At 42.4% G+C, this 26916-nt stretch overlaps 2 long non-coding RNA genes and 1 pseudogene across 6 annotated transcripts; all 3 read left to right on the forward strand.

Annotated features, from left to right (window-relative positions):
- The first annotated feature begins 21 nt into the window (after positions 1 to 21).
- Positions 22 to 24160, forward strand: LOC144318629 (uncharacterized). Of its 4 annotated transcripts, none has more exons than XR_013384679.1 (4): positions 22 to 258; positions 573 to 695; positions 5092 to 5204; positions 5533 to 11482. It is a non-coding gene; the product is annotated as an uncharacterized LOC144318629 (long non-coding RNA). The 4 variants fall into 4 exon arrangements; XR_013384678.1 differs by having other exon boundaries at positions 24 to 258; positions 5092 to 5200; positions 5531 to 11482; XR_013384681.1 differs by having other exon boundaries at positions 24 to 258; positions 5092 to 5200; positions 9140 to 11482.
- LOC144318627 (farnesyl pyrophosphate synthase pseudogene) lies at positions 293 to 4704 on the forward strand (annotated as a pseudogene). Its single transcript, XR_013384676.1, has 2 exons — positions 293 to 512; positions 3648 to 4704. The product of XR_013384676.1 is annotated as a farnesyl pyrophosphate synthase pseudogene (transcript).
- On the forward strand, positions 17345 to 20844 carry LOC144318633 (uncharacterized). Its single transcript, XR_013384686.1, has 2 exons — positions 17345 to 20230; positions 20444 to 20844. It is a non-coding gene; the product is annotated as an uncharacterized LOC144318633 (long non-coding RNA).
- Positions 24161 to 26916: the final 2756 nt, after the last annotated feature.

Here is a 26916-nt window from a genome sequence, read left to right on the forward strand (position 1 = left end):
GCCGACGTGATTGGCCCAACGTGCCTCCCTGCCAGGCCGCGGTTGGTTTCGGGGAGGGCGGGACCAGGGCCGAGCTTCCGCTTCGCAGCGCAGGTGGTTGCTAGGGGCGCTCGGTGCCGGAGGCGTGTGGAGAGAGTTCCTCCCCCGGAGGAGGTGCGAGCCGCCCTCAGATTGGCAGCCGGAGCCCGGCTGCGAGGGTTGGGCCGTGTGAACTCTGATTCAATAGGCTCCTTGCCCGCTCCCGGAATCCCCGCCAGGGTACGTCGGTCCCGTTTTCCCTCCGCTGTGCCCCCGCCCAGCCGCTGGCGGGATCCCCGCGCTTCCGGCTCTGGCGCTCCCGGGTTCCAGGCGCGGGGCGCGGGGCGCGGGGCTCCCCGTGGCGGCGGCGAGGCGCGCGGGCCGCTGCGGCCTAGGCCATCCGCTTCTGCCCTCGCTACTGCGTGGTCCGTTTGAGAAAAGTTGATGGGTTTCCGTTAAGCGGGAAGAGTCTCCCACGTTGTCACCTGGTCAAGGTAACCTTAGCAGCATTTCCTTCCGCTCTTTGCCCTTCCCCGCCGCCCCCCACCCTCCAGTCTGGGTTTTAGGTCGGCCAACGCACATCCTTGGATCCGGGATTCGTATGGCTCGCTGCCTTTTCTGTTCCTCATGAGAATTTAGCTGACCGTGCCGCCTTCTGGTGCTTCCCTTCCGTAAAGGTAGGAGAGCAACTTCACGCTTCATAGAAAGGCTGTAAGTGAATGATTTGCTCAAGAGAGGCAGCCCCTTAAGAAGCCCTGTGCGGGGGCGGTAGATGACTGAAAGGGAGACACCAGTTCCACTCCAGTCAGTCTGATCAAGTCTTAGCTTCCCAGGCCCCGTGTCTCTCAAGAAAAGTTCGTATTTGGTCCTAGATTAGGTTTGTAAACGATCAAGGCATTTCAGTCGGGGGGGGAATGTAGACATAAGCCTTTAGAGTATTGAGATCTGTTTTTCCCATCGTTTATTTCCTGCCTTCATAAATTCAGCAGAGATATCGTTTTTGTGGTCCCTGGCCAATCAGATGTTTGACACTAATAAAACCGAGAAGTTTCAAGTAGCAATCCTCAGAAACCTGTTTTCTGAGAAAAGGAGAGTATCCTTTAGGTTTCTGGTCAATTAATGTGACCTTTCTATTGAAAAATGCCAGTTAAATATACTGTGCCTGCACTTTAAAAGTTATGTTAAAATTAATGTATAGTAACTATCTATACACCTGCATAGGTATTACCTATAAACCTATATAGGTACTTGAGCATAATAATAATATTTCCTGAACACTCAGGGATGCAAGGTGTTCTGCAGCCCCTACTAGTTTCAGGTATGGCAGTGAATGTCTCGCAAAACGACTTGAAAGTGGAATCTCTTCTGGGTAAGTGTGTCTGTGCCCTGTATATCATAAATGAAGGGGAGCCAGTAGCTGATGGTGCGTAATCAGGGAAATCCTGTTTTCTCCCAAGAAAATGGATCGTCCTGGCTTTAAAAATCCAGCACCTAGTATAGTTTCATACCATGATCAATTCGATAAATGTTTCTTTTTTTAAAAAAATATTTTGGGATCCCTGGGTGGCGCAGCGGTTTGGCGCCTGCCTTTGGCCCAGGGCCCGATCCAGGAGACCCGGGATCGATTCCCACGTCGGGCTCCTGGTGCATGGAGCCTGCTTCTCCCTCTGCCTGTGTCTCTGCCTCTCTCTCTCTCTCTCTGTGACTATCATAAATAAATAAAAATTAATTTAAAAAATTTTTTTAAAAATATATTTTATTTATTTATTCATGAGAGACACACAGAGAGAGGGAGAAACACAGGCAGAGAGAGAAGCAGGCTCCACACAGGGAACCCGATGTGGGACCCGATCCCGGGACTCCAGGCTCATGACCTGGGCCGAAGGCAGACACTCCACCGCTGAGCCACCCAGGTGCCCCTCAATAAATGTTTCATTAAAAAGTTGAACCACTGAGACGCCTGGGTGGCTCAGCGGTTGAGCTCCTGCCTTTGGCTCAGGGCGTGATCCCAGATCCTGGGATCGAGTCCCACATCGGGCTCCCTGTGTAGAGCCTGCTTCTTCCCTCTGCCTGTGTCTCTGTCTCTCTCTCTGTGTCTCTCATGAATAAATAAATAAAATCTTAAAAAAAAAAAAGTTGAACCATGCATCCCTCTGAGAAAAATGATAATGAAGCCATTAAAGACAAAAAAGAAATGAATGTAATAAAACATGAGAGAATGAGCTACATTCAGAAACCCTCCCTACATTCAGAAAATATATTGGGAACCTAGGCACATTGGTCCTGGAGCAAAATGAACTGTGGCAGAATAAGCCCCAGCTGGACTGGAGATGCCCCCAAATGAGGACGCCAGTAAGAACTGATCCCCGAACTGAATTCTTTACGTACTTGAAATTGCCTAATTTTTAAATACTTCTGACTTTACATAAACTAGAAGATATTGCTGTAAAAAAAGACACCTCAAAGTGTATAACTGTCCCAAGTACTTTTAAGGAGAAATACAGAAGTGTCAGGAATTGTTTCAAAAACTAAAACCGGGGATCCCTGGGTGGCGCAGTGGTTTAGTGCCTGCCTTTGGCCCGGCGCATGATCCTGGAGACCCAGGATCGAATCCCACGTCGGGCTCCCTGCATGGAGCCTGCTTCTCCCTCTGCCTGTGTCTCTGCCTCTCTCTCTCTCTCTCTCTCTCTCTCTGTGTGACTATCATGAATGAATAAATAAAGTCTTTTAAAAAAAAAAAAAAAAACTAAAACCGTGAAAGAGAGCACCTTGTTCTTTGGTCAGAGCAAAATCAGGGAACTGGCGTCTGGGGAGCTACTGTGATGCTGCATACTCTAGCTTAAAACAGTAATTTTAAAAGCATTGTCATATCTTTTTGAAAGAAATTAAGAGATTAGCTAGCTAAAGATAAACAAAACGTGGTATATATGCACAACAATATTATTTTAGCCTTAAAAAGGAATGAAATTCTGACACATGCTACAACTTGGATGGAGGTTGAAGACATTATGCTAAACAAAATAAGCCAGACATGAAAGGATGGATATTGTATTATTGTACTTATATAAGGTATCTAGAATAGTCACATTCATTAGGGATGGAAAGTAGACTAGTGGTTACCTGGGGCCGGGGGAAAAGGGGCTGAGGAATTATTGTTTAATAGGTACAGAATTTCAGTGCGGGATGATGACGGAAAGTTCTGGGGATGGATTGTGGTGATGGTTGCACAACAGTGTGAATGTACTTCATGCACTGAACTGTACACTTAAAAATGGAAAAAATAGTAAATTTCATGTGTATTTTACCACAATAAAAATATTTTTTAAGAAGAAAAGTAATTGAAACATGAGTTCTCTGAGGACCAGTACTATGTCTTACTCAGCCTAGCACCTCTTATATGCTCTAGAATGATTGTTGAGTAAATAGACAATTATTGATGGATTGCTGTAAACATACTAGTTGTATAGAGGTTAATATATGTGTCACTTTGGATAGCTGCAGAAAAAAAAAAATGTGTCACTTCGGCATCCAGGAGCAGAGCACTTTACTCCTCCCTCAGAATGAATGGAGACCAGAAATTGGATGCTTATGCCCAAGCAAGGCAGGATTTCATCCAGCACTTCCCCTAGATTGTCAAGATGCTGACCGAGGATGACATGGGCCACCCGGAGATGGGAGACGCCATTGCCCGGCTCAAGGAGGTCTTGGAGTACAAAGCTGTTGGAGGCAGGTACCAGCGGGGTTTGACGGTGCTGATAGCATTTCAGGAGCTGGTGGAGCCCAGGTAGCAGGATGCTGCTAGTCTGCGGCAGGCGCTGAGCGTGGGCTGGTGTGTGGAGCTGCTCCAGGCTTTCTTCCTGGTATCAGATGACATCATGGACTTGACCCTCACCCGATGGGGGCAGATCTGTTGGTATCAGAATCCAGGCATAGGCTTGGATGCCATCAATGACGCTTTGCTTCCGGAATCATGTATCTACCGCCTGCTGAAGTCTACTGCTGGGAGCAGCCCTATTACCTGAACCTGATTGAGCTTTTCCTCCAGAGTTCCTACCAAACTGAGATTGGACAGACCTTGGACCTCATCACCGCCCCTCAGGGCAGTGTGGGTCTCAGCAGGTTCACTGACAAGAGGTACAAGTCAAGAGGTACGTTGTCAAGTATAAGACGGCCTTCTACTCATTTTACCTTCCCGTGGTTGCCACCATGTATGTGGCAGGCATCGACGGGGAGAAAGACCATGCCAATGCTAAGAAGATCCTGCTGGAGATGGGGGAGTTCTTTCAGTTTCAGGCTGATTTCCTGGATCTCTTTGGGGACCCCAGTGTGACAGGCAAGATTGGCACAGACATTCAGGACAAGTGCATCTGGCTGGTGGTTCAGTGTCTGCAGCAGGCATCTCCAGAGCAGCGCAAGGTCCTTCAGGAGAATTATGGGCAGAAGGAGATGGAGAATGTGGCCCGGGTGAAGGCACTGTATGAGGAGCTGAACCTGCCAGCCGTTTTCACGAAGTATGAGGAAGATAGCTATAGCCGCCTCATGAGCCTCATTGAGCAATGTGCCTCGCCCCTGCCCCCAGCCATCTTCCTGGGGCTGGCGCACAACATCTACAAGAGGAAAAAGTGACCTAGAGACTGCGAGGATGGGGTGGGGCGGCTTTCAATAAATTGTCCAATCTTAAAAATATATGTGTGTGTGTGTGTGTGTGTGTGTGTGTGAGTGAGTGTGTGTCACTTGAAGAATTAGAGTAAGTAGAAAATTCAGTTCAAATTGCCATTTAAAAAAAATTTTTTTTTAAATTTTTAAAAAAAATGTATTTATGATAGTCACACAGAGAGAGAGAGAAAGAGAGGCAGAGACATAGGCAGAGGGAGAAGCAGGCTCCATACACCAGGAGCCCGACGTGGGACTCGATCCCGGGTCTCCAGGATCGCGCTGCGCCACCCAGGGATCCCTAAAATTTAACATTAATATTTCTTTTCCTTTTATTTCCTTTGTGGAGTTTTTTTTGTTTGGTTGGTTGTAGTTTTTTTTATAAACATGACAGAAGTTTGTTGGTCACAACTTTTTTAGGTGACATACTGAGAGATGAGGACTGTTTCTTCCCAGAGAAATGCAGATCATTTGGACATTAATGAAAGTTCTGCATTCACCCACAGAATGAGAGCTCGCAGATATTTTGGTACGTTTTTGCACATTTTTTCAAATAAAAATGATCCCCTAATTGAAAGCTGCTTTAATCATTTTAAGAAATGAAACACAGAGGTCTTAACTATTTAAGTATCTACAGATTAGAAGCATTGTCATTCCACTGGAAGTAAATGAAATAGTTTGGTAAAATTAATAGCCCAACAAATATTGAAAATATTCAGATATGTTAGTAAATGTCCTGTATTATTACTTTGTGTCAGATATTCCTGGGTGAATGGCATAAAATATACTTAATGTGGAGAATTTTGTAAGTGATTTCTTTTTATTTTTTTTATTTTTTTAAGATTTTATTTATTCATAGAGATGCAGAGAGAGAGAGAGAGGCAGAGACACAGGCAGAGGGAGAAGCAGGCTCCATGCAGAGAGCCTGACGTGGGACTGGATCCCGGGACTTCAGGATCATGCCCTGGGCTGCAGACGGCGCTAAACCCCTGCGCCACCGGGGCTGCCCTGTAAGTGATTTCAAATCAATTTATAATCTAGGTCCCTTTGCTCTTCCTAGATACCATATTCCCCAAATCTATCTATCTACTTTTATCTTTAGTAGCTACAATTTATTATTTACATAAAGGAACATTTTAAATTTGGCTCCTTCACCTTGTTTGGGTTTTGGGTTTTTTTTGTTTTGTTTTTTTACTTCAGTCATTTTGTAGGAATATTTTTAAATAAGCAAAGATTTTTCACCAAGGATATTGAGAGGTTTAACTGGCTTTGGTTCTTGCAGGCCTCTTAAATAATAATTGGCTAGTCCTGGCCAATGACTGAGCATGGCAGGAGTACCAGTGGAGCCTCATTGTTGGAATATTTGGGACTCCTCTAATGGGTAGCTTTGCCTTGAGGACCACCTATCAGTCTAGCTGAAACTCTTAGAACTATGCTGCAGTCTGAGACCCTGTCTACTCAGTCATTTCTTTTCCCTCTCATTCATAGGTGTCAGATCTGTATCACAGTGTATACACTTTTCCACCTTCTCCTCCCCTTCCCTTCTATCTTTCATAGACATTTCCCCTAAGAAATCTGCATGTTATGGGCTGAATTGTGTTCTCTCCGAAATTCATATGGTGAAGCCCTAACACCCAGTAACTCAGACTGTATTTATTCAAATACAGCCTCCTTTAAAGAGGCAATTAAGTTAAAAGTAAGCTGTTAGGGTGAACTCTAATCCCAATCTTTCCAAAAGAGGATTGGACTCACAGAGAGACAGGAGGGGTATGGTGCTGACTAAGGGCCATGTGAGGACAGAGCAAGAAGGTGGCCATCTGCAAGCTGAAGGAGAGGCCTCAGAAGCAACCAAATCTGTGGAACTCTTGATCTTGGGCTTCTAGGCTCCAGAAGTGTAAGAAATAAATTTCTAGGTTCCAAAACTGTGAGAAATAAATTTCTGTTGTTTAAGCTACCCAGCCCGTGATATTTTGTCATGGCAGCCCTAGTTAATACACATGCCAAATTCCACCTTGGCAACTCTGAGTAGAGGATCCTAACTAATACAAGTGATACCGGCAGAGGTTCAAAAAACCCAAAACTAAAACAAAAGCTGAATAATAAAATGAGGTTTCAGGACCAGCTCACACACTACCTGGTGGGCAAGAGACAATATTATCCTGAGTAGGATAGGACCATGGGTAGTTCCCAGCACAAGGAATGGAGTTGGCTGGTTACTGCTAAATTATATTGATACTCAGGAGGGATAAAGAAAAAGCAAAGGTCTCCCTAGGTTAATGGCCAAGTATGAGAGACAGAGGACCTCTTCAGTAACTTACAAAGAGGCTTCTATCTCCTATAGTGGAGGAGCTGACACAGCTATGCCACAGATTCAGGACATGATAGAGGCACAGAGCCCCAGAAACATTAAAATGTATGGCCAGAGCAGGTTAGGGCCCTGGTTGAGGAAACCTGAACCCCGAAACAAGGGTTGGGACATCTGGATGCATGAATGCATAACTGTAAGGATATCAGCTCTACAGACCCTCAAAAACTTTCAGAGTTCTCTGCAAAGAGATGGTCTGTCCCTTCATAGTAAGAACTAGTACTTCCTCCATGCTGAAAGACAATGCAGAGCTTCCCCTACTCTGGCTGCTGTGCTAATAACCAGAACCAAATCCTAGCATTACCCAGCTGAAAACATGCCTGACCTGATAAAGGAGGAAAGAGATCATGTACAAAGGAGCTGTAAGAATTAGCTAGCACACACAAATCAGGAGAGTACAATTGAGTTTTGAAGTTGTTTGATCATGGAGGCTGGAATATCAGACTAGATAATCAAGAATTTATTGACTTAGGAGCATTTTCTTGAGTCAGGACTTAACACCCTGGTAAGGGTGTTTTATCTTGGAGATAAAACAACTCACTGTTGGGGGGCTCTTAGAAACCTAGAGAAAGTGATGGCCAACGCTGAGCAAAGTAGAAACATGAGAGTTGCCCAGGCATATATGGTAGGAGAGTGAATTAAAAGACTGGGGGAGGTGGGCATGCTGGGATGGATATGGGTGAGACCAATCCTTTGATAATCCTATCAAAGGATTACACTTCATAGGAGAGCCCAGAAGATAAGCCAGAAGGCCATTAGAAATCCTCTGGTAAGGGGCAACAACACCAAGAAATTCTCTACAGTCCTGAGCTAATACTAGCAGTCACAGAGTTAGAGCTCATTAATAACTAGGGAAATAAAGTTCCCCTTCCCCAAGTAGTAGAGGCCAGATGGTGGCACTTAGTCACTCGAAGCGAGGAGGCCACAACTATAAAGACCAGCAACATCTAATGAGTGGCAGCCAAAGGGACTTGACTCACAGGGAGTTGTGGAGATGGATATAGAGGTGGGCATCTGTAGGGATGAAATAGATGGGAAGCCTATTAACATCAATAACCCAAAAACAGACCAACATGGAGGAGCAGGATACTGAGGGTGATTTCACCCAAAAAGTCATTATCCCTTGTCAGTGTCCCAATCTGAAACAGCTTGACTTAGAGGTGGAAGATCCTGCTTCACTGCAGGGAGTATAAATGTAATGATTCCCTGGTCCTTTCCCAAAAGATAACTATGGCCACTTTCTTCAGTGATTACACAGTGGGGAAGAGGAGTAACCAGAGAATTTGAGAACTATTGGACTTAGGGTCTGAGTTTACATCAATATGCTGAGGCCCAAAGTACTATCATGGCCTCTTATTAGAGTGGAGGCAAATGGAGTTCTGACTAAAGTCTAGCTTACAGCCCACCCACATCATTTCTCCAGTTCTCGAGTATGTAATTGGAATTGATATACTTAGCAGCTGCAGTAATACCAAAGTTAAATCCTTGACCCGTGTGAAGTGACAGCTATCAATGGGGAAAGCCAAGTAGAAACATCTGAAAATGACCTTCCACCCGGCCAACATGGTAAATTAACAAACATATCACATAACAGGGGGCATGATGGAAGTTAGTGCTACCATTAAAGACCTAAGGAATGTCTGTCTGGCCACTGCAAAAACTAGGTGGATTCTGGAGAATGACTTTAGACTGCCATAGGCTTCAGCAAGAAACAGCCCCAACTGCACATGCTGTGCTTGATATGGTCTTATTACTGGAGCAGATTAATAAGGCATCAGGACGTGATGTGTGGCCAGTGATTTGTTGAATGAATTATTTTCCGGGAAGAGCGTCAGAAATGATTCACATACATGTGGGACAAATAATTATTCATTTACAGTTTTGCCTCAGGATCAGTTAGCTCTGCCTTCTGTAATAATAAACCTCTTAAACATCTCAGAATATAAGGGGATCCCTGGGTGGCTCAGCGGTTTAGTGCCTGCCTTTGGCCCAGGGTGCGATCCTGGAGTCCCGGGATCGAGTCCCACAAACAAAAAGAACAAAAAGACTGAATAAAAAGGAACTCCTGCTTGATTGCATAGGTAGAATGTTCGTCTTTTCCAGACTTCAGGCTTGGACAAAAACATCGGCTCTTTTTGGATCTTGAACTTGCCAACTTTCGGACTGGAAATTATACCATTGGCCCTCCTGGTTCTCAGGCCTTTGGATTCAGACTGGAACTACACATCAGCTTTCCTGGGTCTCCAGTTTGATGACTGCAGATCTTGGGACTTCTTGGCCTCCATAATCATGTGAATCAATTCTTTATAGTAAGCCAATGGCTATTGCTGTATAATCTATGTGTACTTATACCTACATCCATATAACTATAATGACTCTGTTTTTCTGGAGTTCTCTGGCTAATATAGATCTTGACACCACCAGTGGAATGCAGCTGAAACAAATAACTGAAAATGTGGAAGCAGCTTTGGAACTGGATAATGGGTGGAGTTGGAAGAGTTTTACAGTACATGCTAGAGATATGGACATTAAGGGCAATTCTGGTGAGATGTCAGAAATACGGATCATGTTACTGGAAACTGGAGGTAAGGTGAACTTTGTTATAAAGTGGCAAAGAACTTGGCTGAACTGTGTTCTAGTATTTTGTGGAAAGCAGAATTTGTGAGCAATGAAACTGAATGTTTAGCTGAGGAGATTTCTAAGCATAGTATTGAAGGAGGGGCTTGGTTCCTCCTGATTGCTTATAGTAAAATGCAAAAGGAGAGAGGTGAATTGAAGAAGGAATTATTGGAGCACCTGGGTGGTTCAGTGGTTGAACATCTGCCTTCGGCTCAAGTCCTGATCCTGGAGTCCTGGGATGGAGTCCTGCATCAGGCTCTGCAGGGAGCCTGCTTCTCCCTCTGCCCATATCTCTGTGTGTGTGTGTCTCTCATGAATAAATAAAATATTTTTTAAAGAAGAAGAAGGGGGCAGCCCAGGTGGCTCAGCGGTTTGGCGCTGCCTTCAGCCCAGGGTGTGATCCTGGAGACCCGGGATTGAGTCCCACGTCAGGCTCCCTGGATGGAGCCTGCTTCTTCCTCTGCCTGTGTCTCTGCCCCTGTGTGTGTGTGTGTGTGTGTGTGTGTGTGTGTGGTGAATAAATAAAATATATATATTTAAAATAAAGAAAGAAAGAAAGAAGAAGAAGGAATTGTTAAGCAAAAAGGAACCAGAACTTGATGATTTCAAATATACTCAGCCTATCCATATTGCAAAAAATGAGAAAGCATGATGTAAAGAGAACACCAATGGCACAACTAGATTATCACTTGATAGAGTTTATGGGATTATATAAGCAGCAACACAGCCAGTTTAAACTGAAGGGGGTGGAGATGAGAACAAATGAAGGAACGCTGTTGGACTTACTGAATTTGACAGGACAGAATGATAGAGCTATTTAACTGTGAACATGCATTATTCTTCAAGAAGAGGGAACCAAAAAATGGGGCAGCCTGGGTGGCTCAGCAATTTAGCACTGCCTTCAGCCCAGGATGTGGTCCTGGAGACCCTTGCAGGGAGCCTGCTTCTCCCTCTGCCTATGTCTCTGCCTCTCTCTCTGTGTCTTCCATGAATAAATAAATAAAATACTTAAATTTAAAAAAAAGGGGGAAAAATGACCCTGAAATTGATTGAGAGATCATCAGGGCCACTGCCTCAGTTTCAACAGCCTTGGGAGTGGGACTACCCAGTAGAACCTTGGGGCTGATACTGCCACCAACTGTACCTGGAGGGCAGAGCATCAAACCAAGGAGGATTATTCCCAAGCCTTAAAATCTAACGGAATTTTTGCCTTGCTAAATTTTGAATTTGCTTGGGACCATCATCCCTTCCTTCTTCTCCCATTTGGAATCCCTTCCTTCTCCCATTTGGAATGAGAATGTCTATCCTAGGCCTGTCCCACTATTATATTTTGAAAGCACATAACTTGTCTGATTTATCAGATTCACAGCTGCCTCAGGATGAATCATACCCCCAGTCTCACTATATCTGATTTATATGATATTCAGATGAGACTTTAGAGTTGATACTGGAATGAATTAATAAGAGCTTCGGGGCTTTGAAGATGGAATGAATGTATTTCGCATGCAATGATGACATGAATTTTAGGGGGCCACGGGTGGAATGTTATGAACTGAATGTGTCCCCCTTACAATTCATATGTTGAAGCCCTAACCCCTAATGTGATGATAAAGAGGCAACAGAGCGCTCTCGCTCTCTCTCTCTCTTTCTCTTTCTTTCTCCCTCCCCACTCCTCTCTTTCTCTACCCTGTAAGAACACAGTGAGAAGGTAAATCTGTCTACAAGTCAGGAAGAGAGCTTTCACCAGATCCTGATCATGCTGGCATTCTGATCTTAGACCTCTGACCTCCAGAACTGTGAGGAAATAAATTTTTGTTGTTTCAGCCACCCTGTCTATGGTATTTTGTTTTGGCAGCCCAAGCTAAGAGCTTATGGTAAGCCCTAGTGGAAAAATCACAATACATTCCCCAGGACTCTGGAGCAAGGTCATGCCATCTGCAACAGAGAATTATACACATTTTAAGAACCAGCTACTAGTGAGAACCAAATACTGAGCCTTGGTGGAGACAGAACACTTAACCACGGTACACTAAGTAACCATGTGTCCAGAACCACTGGTTATGGACCGGGTTCTATTGGTTCAGATGGACCCAGCAGCATCTTTTGTAAGATGGAAATAGTACGTATGGGATGGAGATCAAGCACAACTAGGGCACTTGTAAACTGCATGATCAGGCTGCCCAGATCCCCATGTAACCCACCACAGCTGCACCAATACCATGACCAGCTGAAGGAAGAAGGGTAAAGCCAAAGTTTGGCTTATGGATGAATCAGCTTAGTATATGGGTGCAAACCAAAATTAAATAGTAGCTGCATTATAGTTATATTCTTGAGAGTCCTTGAAAAACAGCAAAGAGGGAAAATCTTCCCAGTTGGTAGAGTTGCAAGGATCGTCCCTGATCATCTGCTTTATGTATAAGGAGATGCAGACTGAAGTAAGAATGTATATAGATTCTTGGGCAGGTGTCAATGGCCTGTCCAGGAACCTAGACCTAGAAGGAGGACTAGAAGATCAAAGACCAAGAGATCTGGGATAGTCATGTGAATGAATATACAGAAGTGGGCATGAAGTGTGAAGATGTTTGATCACATCTTGCATCCGCCAGGGAAGAGGCACTAAGCAATCAAGTAGACAAAATGACTCATCTAGTTGTCATTACCAGCCTTAATCATTGGCTACCTTGGAACCAGCATGATTGTTATAGGCACTGTTATGTTATATTTTATCCCTCCTCTCAAATATGTTATATTTTATCCCCCCTCTCAAATTCTCATGTTGAAAATTTAACCCCCAATACCTTAAAATGTGACCTTATTTGGAAATAGGGTTGTTGTGGATGTAATTAGTTAGGAAGACATCATACTGGAGTAGGATGGTCTCCTAATTCAATATGATCAGTGTTCTAATAAGCAGACAGCCATGTGAAGACAGGGATACACAGAGAAAATACCATGTAAAAATAAAAACAGAGATCAGAGTAATGTAGCAGAAGCCAAAGAATGCCAAAAATTGCCAGCAAACCACCACAAGCTAGGGGAAAAGCATGGGACAGATTTTCTTTCACAGCCCGCAAGAGGAACCAAGCCAGCGGACGCCTTGAACTCTGACTTCTAGCTTCTAGAACTGTAAGACAGTAAGTGTGTGTTGTTTATATTACCAAATGTGTGGTACTTTGTTTAGGGAGCCCTAAGAACCTAATACAAGTGCATAAATGGAGTGGCCATAGTGGCAGGGATGGAGACTATGTGCAGGTCCCAAAAGCATAGACCCCAAATTTCCAAGGCTAATATAGCTATTGATGTCTTAATGTCCAACCTGCCAGCAACAGAGACCAATGCTGAGCCCCTAATATGTCACGATTACTCAAGGAGACCAACTGGCTATTTGGTGACAAGTTGACTGCATTGGGTCCCTTCCATCTTGAAGGAGCCAGTGGTTTATTCTCACAGAGATAGATGGCTATTCTGGGCATGGGATTTCCTTTCCACCCACAGATCCTTAGCCAACATTACTATATTGGGGCTTATGGAATGCCTGCCTGAACTACAGACATAGAATCCTATGGTGATACCATACAATCCAGAAAAAGCTGACCTCATAGAGAGCTAGAATGACTTTATAAAGGCACAGGTGAAGTGCCCCTGAAGGGTAACATTCTGAAAAAATTGGGTGCTATTATTCAGAATATGTCATATACATTAAATCAAAGGTCTTTATGACCCCACTAAGAAAAAACATGGGTCCACTAGCCAACGAATGGGTGCAGGAATAGCCCCATTTACTTTTACTACCAATGACCCACTAGAGGATTTTGTGCTTCCCATACGCACAAATATGGGATCTATAGGGTTGAAGATGCTGGTCCTCAAAGGGCTCACACTTCTATTAAAGGACACAACGAGTGTCCCTTTGAACTATAAGCTATGATTGCTGCACTTCGGACTCATTATTCCTAGGACCTGTAGGCAAAAAGAGGAGTCACGATCATGACAAGGATAACTGCTTAGTAGGAAAAGGTAGCACTGCTTTTTACCGAATTCATATGGTCCCTCTTGGATATCTGATACTCCCTTGCCCCACTGTAACTGTGAACATATTCAGCAACCCTGACCTGAGAAGAGAGAATGGTTACCAAAAGCTCAGACCAAGAATAAAGCTTTGGATTATGTTACCACAAAAACCACCAAGACCTGCTAAGATGCTAACTGAGAGTGAGGGGAATTTAGACTGGATAGTGGAAAAGGGATAGGATGAGTGTCAGTTGTGGCATCTATATCAATTGCTGTAGTTCATCCCACTAAACTTACTTTTCTAAGTTCCCATCAGGAAGAGAGGCCCGTGGGAACCATGGAAGAGCTTCTTAAATCCAAATGAAGAAATAGATTTTTTTTTAAATAATTATTTTTTTTAAAGATTTGTTTATCTGAGAGAGAGAATGTGTGTGTTAGTGGGGGGAGGGGAGGTGGGAGGAGAGAGGGAGAGGGAGAGAAATCCTCAAGCAGACTCCCTGCTAAATGTGGAGCACAGAGCCCTACACAGGGCTCAGTTCCAGGACCCTGAGATCATGACCTGAGCTGAAATTAAGAGTAGGCTGCTTAACCGACTGAGCCACCCAGGCACCCTCTGAAGAAATAGATCTATGAGGCAAAGGGTTGAATTGTGGTGGTTCTGAAAATGGGCCACTGGATTCCCTTCTGTGCAGAACATAGTTAATTGATAGCCCCAGCTACTGACCTGGATCTGCCATATGTTCACAACTGAGGCCATTCTTCTCACAACCCATTTCTAGCTAATGACTGAGCATCATGGGCTAATAAATCAGACTCATTCCTTTGAGCCTTGGGATTCTACTAATGCGCCACTTTGGCTAGAGAACTACCCATGGGATTTAGAGCTCACAGGGAAGTTTAAAGAAAGATACAGCAAGTTTACTCAAAGAAAGCTTAAAAAGGAAATCAAGATAAAATCAGAAATCAATGAAATAGAAAGCAGATATACAAGAGCCAACACTCATTAATCAACAGAGTCGGCAAAGCCAAAGCTTACTAATCTTCAAAAGGACTGAAAAGATTAATCAACTCCTAGCAAGACTAATCAAGGAAGAATGCAAGAAAACACATTACCAATATCAGCAATAAAAAAGAGGACATTAGCATAGGTCCTAGAGACATTAAAAATATGAGGATATTATAAACAACTTATTACCAATAAATTTGGCAATATAGGGCAGCCCCGGTGGTGCAGCGGTTTGGCGCCGCCTGCAGCCTGGGGTGTGATCCTGGAGACCCAGGATCGAGTCCCACATTGGGCTCCCTTGCATGGAGCCTGCTTCTCCCTCTGCCTGTGTCTCTGCCTCTCTCTCTCTCTCTGTCTATGAATAAATAAATAAAATATTTTTTTAAAAAATTTTGGCAATATAGATGAAAGGGAAAATTTTATTGAGAAACAAAACTTACGAAGACTAAAACTAGAAATAGACTAATAATTAGAAAATTCTGTATTTTATGTTTTAAAGAAATTGAATTCATAATTTAAAATCTTTCTACAAAGAAAACTCCAGATGGCTTTACTGGTGAACTCTTTCCAACATGTATACTTCTTTTAGAAAGTCATAAAATGCATATTGACGCTTTCTAATGCTTATATATATTACACATTCTATTTGTGGATTAGCTTCCCGCTGCTCTATGCATCACTTATTTAGCACCTACTATGCATTATGTTACAAGCTGTAGATAAAAAGATGAATAAAGTTTTTGGCAGGAGGACCCTTCAGACTGATGGAAGAAGACAACATAAAATGTAAATGCAGTGAAATAAGTGCTAATAAAGATTTGCATAAAGTACTATGAGAGATGGGTATGAATCCAGGGAAGGGAAGGCTTTCCAGGCGTGATAGATGAAACTATGTGCCGTGTGCTATGGACATAAAAATAACTGGAAAATAGAGGATATTTCTTCTCAGTCTTCCTTACTTGATCTTCTCTCCTTATTCCCTTAAATTTTTTGATACCTCAGAGTTCTGTCTTTGGCTTCTGGCTTTTCACTCTCCCAAACAACTTGTTCACTTCCACATTTGTCCCTTTCATATACGTTAATCATTTCAAAATCTGTATCTCCAATCTCCATCTCCTTCTTGAGCTCTAGGCCTAAATATTCAAGTGTCTAGAGAACTCAACTACTCAAGGACTTTGCCTCCACACTTATATATTCCCCCTCTCTCCTGCATCACCAATCTTCCTTCCCTTCTCAAATAACAATAACAACAGCAACAACAACAAACCTCTCCCTTGATAGTATGTCTCTCCAGCTACTGCACTACTTCTCTGTTCCCTTTATATGGTGGTGCTTCTCACTTTCTTTCTTTCTACATATCTTAACCTTTATGATACATAAAATACTTTATGAGCCTATTATCCTTGTTACTCTCCTGAGACTTCTCTTATCAAGGTCACTGATAAACTTCATATTGCCAAATCCAATTCTCAATTGACTTGACCCAATAGCAGCTTGGCCAGTTGACCATTTTCCCTTTCTTTTTTTAAACATTTTATTTATTTATTCATGAGAGACGCAGGGAGAGGGAGAGGCAGAGACACAGGCAGAGGAAGAAGCAGTCTCCATGCAGGGAGCCCAACATGGGACTCGATCCCAGGTCTCCAGGTTCATGCCCTGGGCTGAAGGTGGCGCCAAACTGCTAAGCCACCGGGGCTGCCCCATTTTCCCTTTCTTGAAAAACTATCTTTACCTGACTTCCACCCTCTACTAATTTTCTTCTCATCTCACTAGCCACTCTTTCTTAGTTTCTTTGTTGGATCGTCTTTCTCCTCTCAACCTTTAAGTATTGGAGTATTCTAGTGTTTCATCCTTGGACTTCTATTTAGTTTTTGCTTTCTTTCATCTTAGAAAATCTTAACCAGTGCTATCATCATAAATGCCATCTAAATGCTAATGATTCCAAAAATTACATCTATAGACTCAACCTCTCCCTTTAACTCCAGAGTGCTATCTCTACTAGCTACTCTACTTGGACATCTAACAGGATTCCAAACTTAATAAGTCTAAAACAGTTCTTGCATTTATCAAACCTAATTCCCTTCAATCTTCTCCATCTCAGTAAATGGCTCTATGATTCAGCCTGTTGCTCAAGCCAGCAATGTTGGGATCATTGTTGACTCCTCTCTACCCTCATTCAACCCATCAACACATTACATCAGCACTGCCTTCAAAACATATCCCAATTCTGACCAACTCTCACCACCATGATCACTTCTATTCTAGTCCAAACCATCTTTCACCTAGATCCCTTCCTCCTAACTGACTAGCCAGCTTCCACATTTCCCTCACTATAATCTGTTGAGAGTGACCCTTTCACAGTGTAAGTTGGAATATGCCACTCCCCTGTTCAAAACCTTCCAGTGATTTGCATTACACTAAAATAAAATCCAAAGCTATTTTCATTATCTATGAGACACTCATCATCTGATCTCTTGCTAAATTCTGACTTTAAGGGATCCCTAGGTGGCGCAGCGGTTTGGCGCCTGCCTTTGGCCTAGGGCGCGATCCTGGAGACCCAGGATCGAATCCCACATCGGGCTCCCGGTGCATGGAGCCTGCTTCTCCCTCTGCCTGTGTCTCTGCCTCTCTCTCTCTCTCTCTCTCTGTGACTATCATAAATAAATAAAAATTAAAAAAAATAAATTCTGACTTTAACTCTACTCTCCCCTTCCTCTTTTCTGCACTTTAGCCATTCTAGTCTTATTGTTATTCTTCAAACATATGACAAGCATATCCCATCTCTGGACATTAGCACTTATAACTCTCTCTTCCTGAAATAATCTTTCTTCAGATATTCACATGGCTCATTTCTTTTCTGTTCAAATGTCACCTCCTCATAGAGACCACCCTATCCAGAACTCTCTCCTTCATTTGCTGTGCTTTTACTCTGCTCTATTTTCTTTTACAGCTTGTGACACTACAGGGATCATATCATGTATGCATTTGTTTATTGGACATATTATTTGCCTTCCATTCTAGAATGCAAGCTCCATAAGGACAAGGAAGTTACCTGTATTGTTCAGTCACCAAGTCCTGTCAATTCTACCTCTCTTTTTTTTTGCTTTTGTTGTTGTTGCTAAATATTTTATTTATTCATGAGAGACAGAGAGAGAGGCAGAGACATAGGCAGAGAGAGAAGCAGGCTCCATGCCGGGAGCTTGATGTGGGACTCATCCCAGTACTCCAGGATCATGCCCTGAGCCAGAAGGCAGACACTTAATCGCTGAGCCACCCAGGCGTCCCAAATTCTACCTCTTAAATACATCTTCAGTTCACCTTCTCTCTATTCTCACTACCTTTGCACTTATTCAGTTGTCATCATCAGTTGCTAGGACTATTTTAGTATTCTACTTGACATTTTGCCTTCACCTTCTTTTATCCAGCCTTTTCCCCAAACTACTACCAACTTGATAGCACTATTAATGCCTCTACATAAAACTCTTTGTAGGGGACACCTTCTTTTACATTTTACATTTTGAATAAAGTTCAAGCCCCTTAACACAACACCCAAGGTGCCTCCTGCCACCTTCTTGCCATAACTCTCCAATAGCACCAAACTTCTTGTATCTCCTCATGTCCTTGTCTCTGTCTATAAGACATGCTGCTGGTTCTTCTATTTAAGTGCCCCTCCTAACTCTCAGAAATAGATAAATATTTCTTTCTGTGGCCATACTTCTATTGCATTTATTATAAAGTGGTGAATTTTTTTGCATATATGTATGTCTCTTATTAAACTGTGAACTTCTTAAGGGAAGAGAGGTGTTCTTTTACTCAGAGCATAGCTCTTGTCACATAGTAAGTAGTATATGGAGGTGGGATTACGGCGTGGAGAATGTGCAAAGTAGAAGGAATTGTATGTACCAATACTCTGAGACATAGGGAGCTTGGCATCTTCAGAGAAAAGAAAAGGCCAGTGTGACTGGCCCAGTGAATGAGGAGTTATGGCAGAAGAATAAGCTGGATTGTGGAAACCACATCATGGAAGGCCCTGTTGAACATGCAAAGGATCTCAAACATTATCCTAAGAGAAATAGGAAGCCTCTAAAAGGTTTTAAGTAGGGGAACAACAAGACAAAATTTGTATTTAAAAAAGTGATGATGAGGGATCCCTGGGTGGCACAGCGGTTTAGCACCTGCCTTTGGCCCAGGGCGCTATCCTGGAGACCCAGGATCGAATCCCACGTCGGGCTCCCGGTGCATGGAGCCTGCTTCTCCCTCTGCCTATATCTCTGCCTCTCTCTGTGTGTGTGTGTGACTATCATAAATAAATAAAAATTAAAAAAATAAAATAAAAAATAAATAAAAATAAAAAAGTCATGATGCAGGGCTCCTGGGTGGTACAGTCGGTTAAGTGGCTGACTCTTGGTTTTGGCTTATGTTGTTATCTCAGAGTTGTGAGATTAAGCCCCACTGAGCACAGAATCTGCTTAGGACTCTCTCCCTCTACTCCTCCGCCCAACCAAAGTAAATAAATAAATATATTTTTAAAAACCTAGCCATGATGCTTGCTATGTAAAGAATGGGTTGAAAGGATGCAAGAATGAATGCAGAGAGACCAGATGGACATTATTGCAATGGTCTAGGCAAAAGTGATGATTGGTTGGGTTGGGTTGATATAGTGGGGATGGTGAGAGATAAATAAGTACCTCAAGAGGTATCTTAGAGGTAAAATGGGACTTAGTGGTAGAATAAATGATGGGATGGAGAAGGAAGATTGCACAATTGAATGGCTGGTGGGATCATTTGCTGAAATGAAGCAGATTTGCCAGAGGAGAGTCAAAGGAGCAATGGGTAAGTTTTGAGAGGGTAAGTATAGGATGCCTGAATATGAGACATGTATAGGGATATGCCAAAAATTCAGTTGAATATAGATAGAGGTATGGATTTCAGAAGAGAGGTCTGGGCTGGAAAAATAACTGGGAGTCGTGAACACACAGATTGTGTGTAAAGCTGTAAGAATTGATAAGAGTGCTTAGGGAGAGATTGTAGCATGAAAAGAGAAGAGGATTATGGATGATGTGAAGTTGAGAAGAAATTCATTGGATTGGAGATAATGAGAACATGAAACCAAGAAGCCATATGGACCTTAAAATTGCCCAGAAGAATGGCAGAAGTTGAGGGAGGAGGAAGGCTGTGAGCCAGGTGCTTGTTAAAGAATGAGGAAAATGGCCAAGAGTTTGGAAGATAATTGCACTGAGAGGGGAGAAAAGATGAGTGGATGAATGATATGAACTTCAACAAGAGACTTTACAAGAAGGAGGAGTAATGAGAAACAACCTAAATGTTTAACCATCTCTGTTTCAGGTAATGAGAATCTTCAAGAATGTCTTCAGACTTTGCAGGTTAAATAGGCTCAAAGAAATTCCACCCCTGCTGTTCCAGGATAAGCCAGTCCCCCTGAGGCTTAACCAAAGCAGGGAAGCTGATAGAGTGAGGCCTAAACTGTGGGAATGTGGCATAGAATGAGAGTGGGAACTAAATGAGTGATAAGATTGAACTAATACAGGGATCCCTGGGTGGCGCAGCGGTTTGGCGCCTGCCTTTGGCCCAGGGCGCGGTCCTGGATATCCGGGATCGAATCCCACGTCAGGCTCCCGGTGCATGGAGCCTGCTTCTCCCTCTGCCTGTGTCTCTGCCTCTCTCTCTCTCTCACTGTGTGCCTATCATAAATAAATAAAAGTTTAAAAAAAAAAAAAAAAGATTGAACTAATTAATACAGAGACAGAGAGGATGAACTGGAGGGAGAGCTTGAAGAAACATCTCTAACAAAGCTGGAGATTGAGTTCAGCCAACGATCCAAACAATCATGCCTACATAATGAAATCCCAGTAAAATCTCTGGATACTGTGGCTCAGAGAAGTTCCTGGTTAGTGAGCATAGGGTGTGCTGGGAAGGTGATATGTCTGGACTCCACAGAGAGAAGGCATGGAAGTTCTGTGTTTAAGACCTTCCCATGGGATGCCTAGGTAGTACAATGGTTAAGTGGCTGGCTCTTGGTTTCTGCTCAGGTCCTGATCTCAGGGTCGGGATTTGAGCCCCACATTGGGTTCTCTGAAGAGCACAGAGTCTGCTTAAGACTTCTCTCCCTCTAAAAAAAAAAAAAAAAAAAAAGACACAGACCTGGCCTTGTGTCTCTTCATTTGGCTGACCCTGATTTGTATTTTTAAAATAAAACTAATTGTAAGTATAGCACTTTCCTAAGAGAGTTCTGTGAGTCATTCTTGTGAACTGCTGAATGTAAGGAGGTCATAACAACCCCTGAATTTTCACTAATTGGTCAAAAGTGTAAGTGGCCTGGAGGTTCCCAAAGTGTAAGTTGATGTCTGAAGTAAGGGCAGTCTTGCTGAGGGTTGTGCCCTTACACCTGCAAAGTCTGACACTAACTCTGGGCGGTTAGCATCAGAATTGTTTTGGAGTTGAGGTTGGTATCAGAATAGAGAATTCTACTCAAACTGTCTTTAAGCAGTGCCTGGGTGGCTCAGTAAGTTAAGCGTCTGCCTTCAGCTCAGGTTGTGATCCAGGGTCCTGGGATTGAGACCTGTGTTGAACTCCCTGCTCCGTAGGGAGCCTGCTTCTCCCTCAACCTGCTGCTCCCCCTGCTCGTGCTCTCTCTCTGTCAAATAAAATCTTTTTTAAAAGCTGACTTTAAAAAGTAAAAAGAATTTGTTGGTACATATTACTGAAAAGTGAACAATATTGCTTCAGGCATGGCATGATCCAGCAACTTGATGTGACTAGCACAACTCAAATCCAGCAACTCAAACAATGTCCAGGTTTTTCTCTTTTAGTTTTTCTCAAGATTTTCTTCATTCTCAGGCAAACTCTCCCTTCCTGATGATAAGGATGACTGCTAGTTTTTCCTGAGGTTATGTGCTTGTGAATTTATATCTAATTAGAGGGGGGTGGTAGAGAGAAAGAGAAATTCTTATTTATTCAAATCAGTGTCCAAGAATTGAGTTAATTGGCTTGAATTGGGACATTTCCATCCTTGAATGAATTATCATGACCTGGGGTGTTGCCATAAGTCAATTAGATCCTACCTCTAAAGCCAGAAGTGGGATCTATCATACCCAAACCATTTGGCCATGAATGGCTTGCCTTAAGCAAAATGCGGGTACTATCATTGGAAAAATGGGGGTATTAATACTGTGGGAGCAACCAGTAATGAAAGTGTTCAGTTGATATTTATTGAATTGACTCTTCATTTTGAAAATTAGCTGCATTCTGGAAAGCAATCCCAGATTCTGTTAGTTCTTAAATTCTACACTAAGGAATTGTACTATCTCTTCTCCAGGTGGCTTAAATATCCTGCAAGGTTCTCTTGGAAACCTAATGATTTGCTGGTACAATTCTGAAAGAGAGAAATACGGTTTGTCAGATTATGGTACAGTTCATCTTCTCCAGAGCTTGTTTATGTGACAATTATTCAGAGAATAAAACCCTAAAAAATGCTTGCACTTAAAGAGTTGACAGAGGAAGATGATCCTGCAAAAGAGTGTCTCTATATGCCCTCAGCTCTGCAAAACCACTTGGAACTTCCAAAATATATGTCACAAAATTTATATACCAGTGTTGATGGACTTAACTTTTGGGAAACATTCCCAGATCCTCACTTAGAGCAAATTTGCCATGATTCTAGATGCATTTCTAAAGGTTTAGTTATCTGATGTAGTATGTTTATTGCTTTTGCTTGTTCACTGTCTATTCTTTCCTCTTTAGACAAAAGCACCCTGATTTGCTTTGGGGGAAACTAGAGTCTCTCTAACTTTCAGTTTTGTGGGTCTGATAGGACTCATATTACCCACAAGGTCCAAGAATGGGCATGTGGCCAAGATCTGGCCAGTCCTTGGCCACAGAGACTGACTCTGAAATGGGAATGCAGCCCAAATTGGGCCATTAGGAGCCCTACCCACAATTTTGCCTACAGCCCTTATGGGGTTGTTAGACTGTTAAGATGTAAGGCCAGATTGGCCTCCTTCTCAGCTTCCTACCCATCATCACAGGCACAGCAGGAGTAAAAGTTTGTTTCTGGTTCTTTCTTTAGAATTAAGTCCCAAGGTTGGTTTTGCTAAGCTCAGAGATATGTATATTCTTAAGACTTTGGGTACATACTGCCAAGTTGTCCTTGTTGTGGACACACATTTGCCTTCCCAGCTCTCCTACCTTTGGAGAATCCCTTCCCATTCTATAGTAATCTCACCCCAAACATATGGCTCAGGCGGAGCTGATCTATCTCCCAGGCTCCAGAGCTGAGATGGTGACCTGGCCTCGCCAGTAAGAGAGCTCCATCCCCTTGACCCAGTCAGTAAACAGTAAGGACAATGTAAACTTGCGTCTGCAGCAGCTATCTCTTCATCACACAGAGGCAATGAAAAGACAGAGGCAGAAATAGAGACAGAAGGAATCCAGCTTTGCATAAACCACTCCCATTCCTTGAACTTCTCAATGCATAAGCCAGAAAATCCCCCCCCCCTTTTTTTGCTTAAACTAGTTTCAGCTTAGTTTCTTTTTTTTTTTTTTTTCAGCTTAGTTTCTGTTACAAATAAAATACTGCCATAGCTCTCCTGAAAGCTTGTCTAAATGTGTTCCTCACCAGCTGTGAATGAGTGTCCAGCCCCCCAAACCCCTTACACACTGAGAATTATCTTTAGGACTAGCTTTGTTCCTACATAGCCTCCCTGCCCAAATTGCAAATCCTTAGATTTCTACCAAGGTTGAGCAATAGTATCAACTTTTACCTTTTACTTCATTAAATTGTCCATTTTTGTATGAACTATATCCTATAGGATAATGTTACTACAAGAAGAAGAAGAAGAAAGAAGAAGAAGAAGAAGAAGAAGAAGAAGAAGAAGAAGAAGAAGAAGAAGAAGAAGAAGAAAGAGAAGAAAGAAGAAAGAAGAAGTAGTAGTAGTAGTAATAGTAGTAGTAGTAGTAGTAGTGTAGTAGTAGTAAAGTCAGACTGATGTGAGATATCATGGGAAGAATCCAGCTGGAAAATGAAATCAATATAAAGGAAATCAGAGCAAAGAGATGGAGAGACAGAGAGAGGAGGAGCCCAGCTCTGATATTATAATTTGTGCCCCTGGAACCAGTCATGACTAAAACTCAGACTTTTCAGTTGCTGGAGGCAATACATTTTTCCTTAAGCCTAGTTGAGTGTCTGCACTGAAAGAGTTTTAACTAATTCATCTGGTTTTCTGGTCAAGCAAGTTAGAAGTAACAATAGAAGAGGTTTTTGCTTGAAGGCATGTGAGTTAGCAGCAGCTTCTCCAATTTGCTTATGTGTTATAAATTCAAAACAATGAAGTTAAAGTCCAGTTTTTAGTACTTGGTGCTGATATCAAAGGAAGGCAAATGAAAACTACAAAATCTCCCTCCCTCTCTCTAATTAAAAAAGGAAGGAAGGAAGGAAGGAAGGAAGGAAGGAAGGAAGGAAGGAAGGAAGGGAGGAAGGAAACAATTTGGGACTCTAGTTATGACATATCTTACAGTACAATATGCTATGGTACAGGACAATGTTTGATAATCCTGTGACATTCCTTATTTTTATAACTGTCCTCAATGGTTTCTCACTCTTCTTTTTTTTTTCTTTGTAAGATTTTATGTGTTCATTTTAGAGAGAGTGCGCTCACACACAAGTAGGGAGAGGGGTAGAGGGAGAAGCAGATTCTCCTCTGATCAAGGAGCCCAATCCACGGCTTGATCCCAGGACCCCTGGGATCATGACCTGAACCAAATGCCAACACTCAACTGACTGAGCCACCCAGGTGCCCGGGTTTCTCACACTTCTTTGATGCTGCTTTCAGCGAGTATTAATGATACTAGGGCAAAACTGTGTTATTAATGTTTCTGTTTTAATTTCCTGCAAAGCCAAAATACTGGATTTTAAATTGTATATGTTCAGAATTCATAAAGTTTTTAAAAAACTAATGAAACAAAGTATTATTTAATATATCTTAAAACAAAAATTATTATAAACACATTACAAAATACCCTTCTGGTCATTCCTGGCATTGTGGCTCTCTGCAACTTCATTGCTCCCCTATTCCCTGCCACATCCATCCATCATCATCTCTAATATAGCTGATTTGGAAGAGCTTTGAGGCTTTCCTGATGTCTAGCTCCTCATGGAGTTTTCAGGACTACTGTCTCTGATTGAAAATGATTTCTCCCCATTAGTCTAAGAGACATGATCTGAACTGGGTCTGATCTTCCCCATCTCCTATGGGGAGACTTCCTACTTCGCAGCCTCCTCCTCCCTATTCCTTGCTCAGCATTTTTGCTGTGAGAGTGTAGTAGAGGATGAAGGAGTTTGGAAGAGGTGGGAAGTTGCTGGAACTGGTGGTTAAAAGGGGTTGGGGGGATGCTTGTGGTGACAGTGATGAGGAGGGGGTGGGGTAAGAGAGGAAGGAGGGTTTGCAGAGACCTAAGAAGAGTAAATGAAGCTGGTGACCAGTGTCCAAAATAATGGTATTGCACTACCAATAGTAGTAGAATGGTACAAGAAATGTAAATGGTACAAGAATACCTCCATTTGAGTGCTTAAACATAGTACAGTACACCAGAATACTGGAATATAGAAAACAGTAATCATGACTCCTTCTCTGACCTTCAGTCAGGGTAGCCTCTAACTCTTGTTAATTTGACTTTAGAGACATGAAATTCCACGCCGAGATTCTAACTTCTGAAATATTCTTGGCACAGACCTTGGAAGGCCCAGGTTCTGTTTTAAAAAGGAAGCCTGGGGTCTTCTAAGTGGCTTAGTTGGTGTGGCTGCCTTCAGCTCAGGTGGTGATCCCAGATAGAGCCCTGCATGGGGCTCCCTGCTCATCTAAGAACCTGCTTCTCCCTCTTGCCCCTGCTTGTGCTCTTTTATGTGCATTCTCTCTCTCTCAAATAAATAAAATCTTAAAAAAAAAAAGGAAAGCCATATGCTTATACCACTTATGCACACAGCTGCCAGATTAATATTCCTGAAGCACAGTTCTAACTAGGTAGTCACTAATATTTATTGGATATTTGCTAAGTTCCAGGCACCAGCTCATCATATATCATCTTATTTAATTTTCACAATAACTTTGTAGTAGGTACTATCATTAACCCTATTCTGTAGATAAGAAGATAAGCTTAGAGAAATCAAATCTCTTGAAAAAAAAAAAAAAAGCATAGGCTACTAAATGGCAGAACGAGGTAGGGAACTCAGATCTGGCTGACTTGGAAGCTTGGTCCTTAACACTTCTATATTAACTGTTCTGCTCAAAACCTGAGAATAAGTGGTCAGTGATGTCTAAGGGTTTATCATGCAAGGTCTTTACCTCTAACTGCCTTTCCAATTTTATTTTCTACTACTCCCCTTCAAATGTCCTATTTTCAGGGCAAGATTTGCTGATCACCAATATCCCTCAATAGTTCACACTTCTATGCTTTTATTTATGTAAAATTGCTCTCTCTGTGTCAGTAGCTCCAGGAAAAAAAAAGAAAAACAACTTTAAATAATTGTTTTACACAATAATACCATGACTTCTATTTTTCATTACAATAATAGCTATTGATTTTTACTCTCAAATATGTATTTTCCCTTAAACTATTTTCTTCTGAGGCATGGATGAAGATTAAGAGGTTTTTGATATTAGGCCTTTACAAGTTGTTTATAAATACCAATCCAACAGAATTAGGATTCCAGATAGTAAAAGTAATTTTACCAAAATCTCAAGAATTTTTTTTGTTTAAGATTTTATTTATCCATCCGAAAGAGAGCAAGAGTGGCCTCATGGGGGGAAGGGGCAGAGGGAGAGGGGCAAGCAGACTTCCTGCTGAGCAGGAAGCCTGACCTGGGGCTCAATCTCAGTACCCCGAGGTCATGACCTGAGCCAAAGTCAGATACTTAACTGACTGAGCCACCCAGGCGCACCCCAAAATCCAAGAATTTTTTAGTGCTTCCTAAGGTTATCTAAAACAAACAAACACACAAGCAAAAAACTATTAGGACAGGGATTCAGCAACCTGTCAATCTCCTTTTGTAGGGTGGCTCTACTCCTAAGAGGCAGAATTTTCAAAATATGAATATCTGCTACGTAATAGTTTCATGGATTAAAAAAATGCTGGAAGAATGGTGTTACTTTGAATATGCAATTGGTTTAATTAAAATATGATGCCAGATTTTTAAAAAGCAGTAGATCTCCAGAATATATGAGAACATTTT

This window comes from Canis aureus, chromosome 8, assembly GCF_053574225.1.
Source record: "Canis aureus isolate CA01 chromosome 8, VMU_Caureus_v.1.0, whole genome shotgun sequence".
Taxonomy (NCBI): domain Eukaryota; kingdom Metazoa; phylum Chordata; class Mammalia; order Carnivora; family Canidae; genus Canis; species Canis aureus.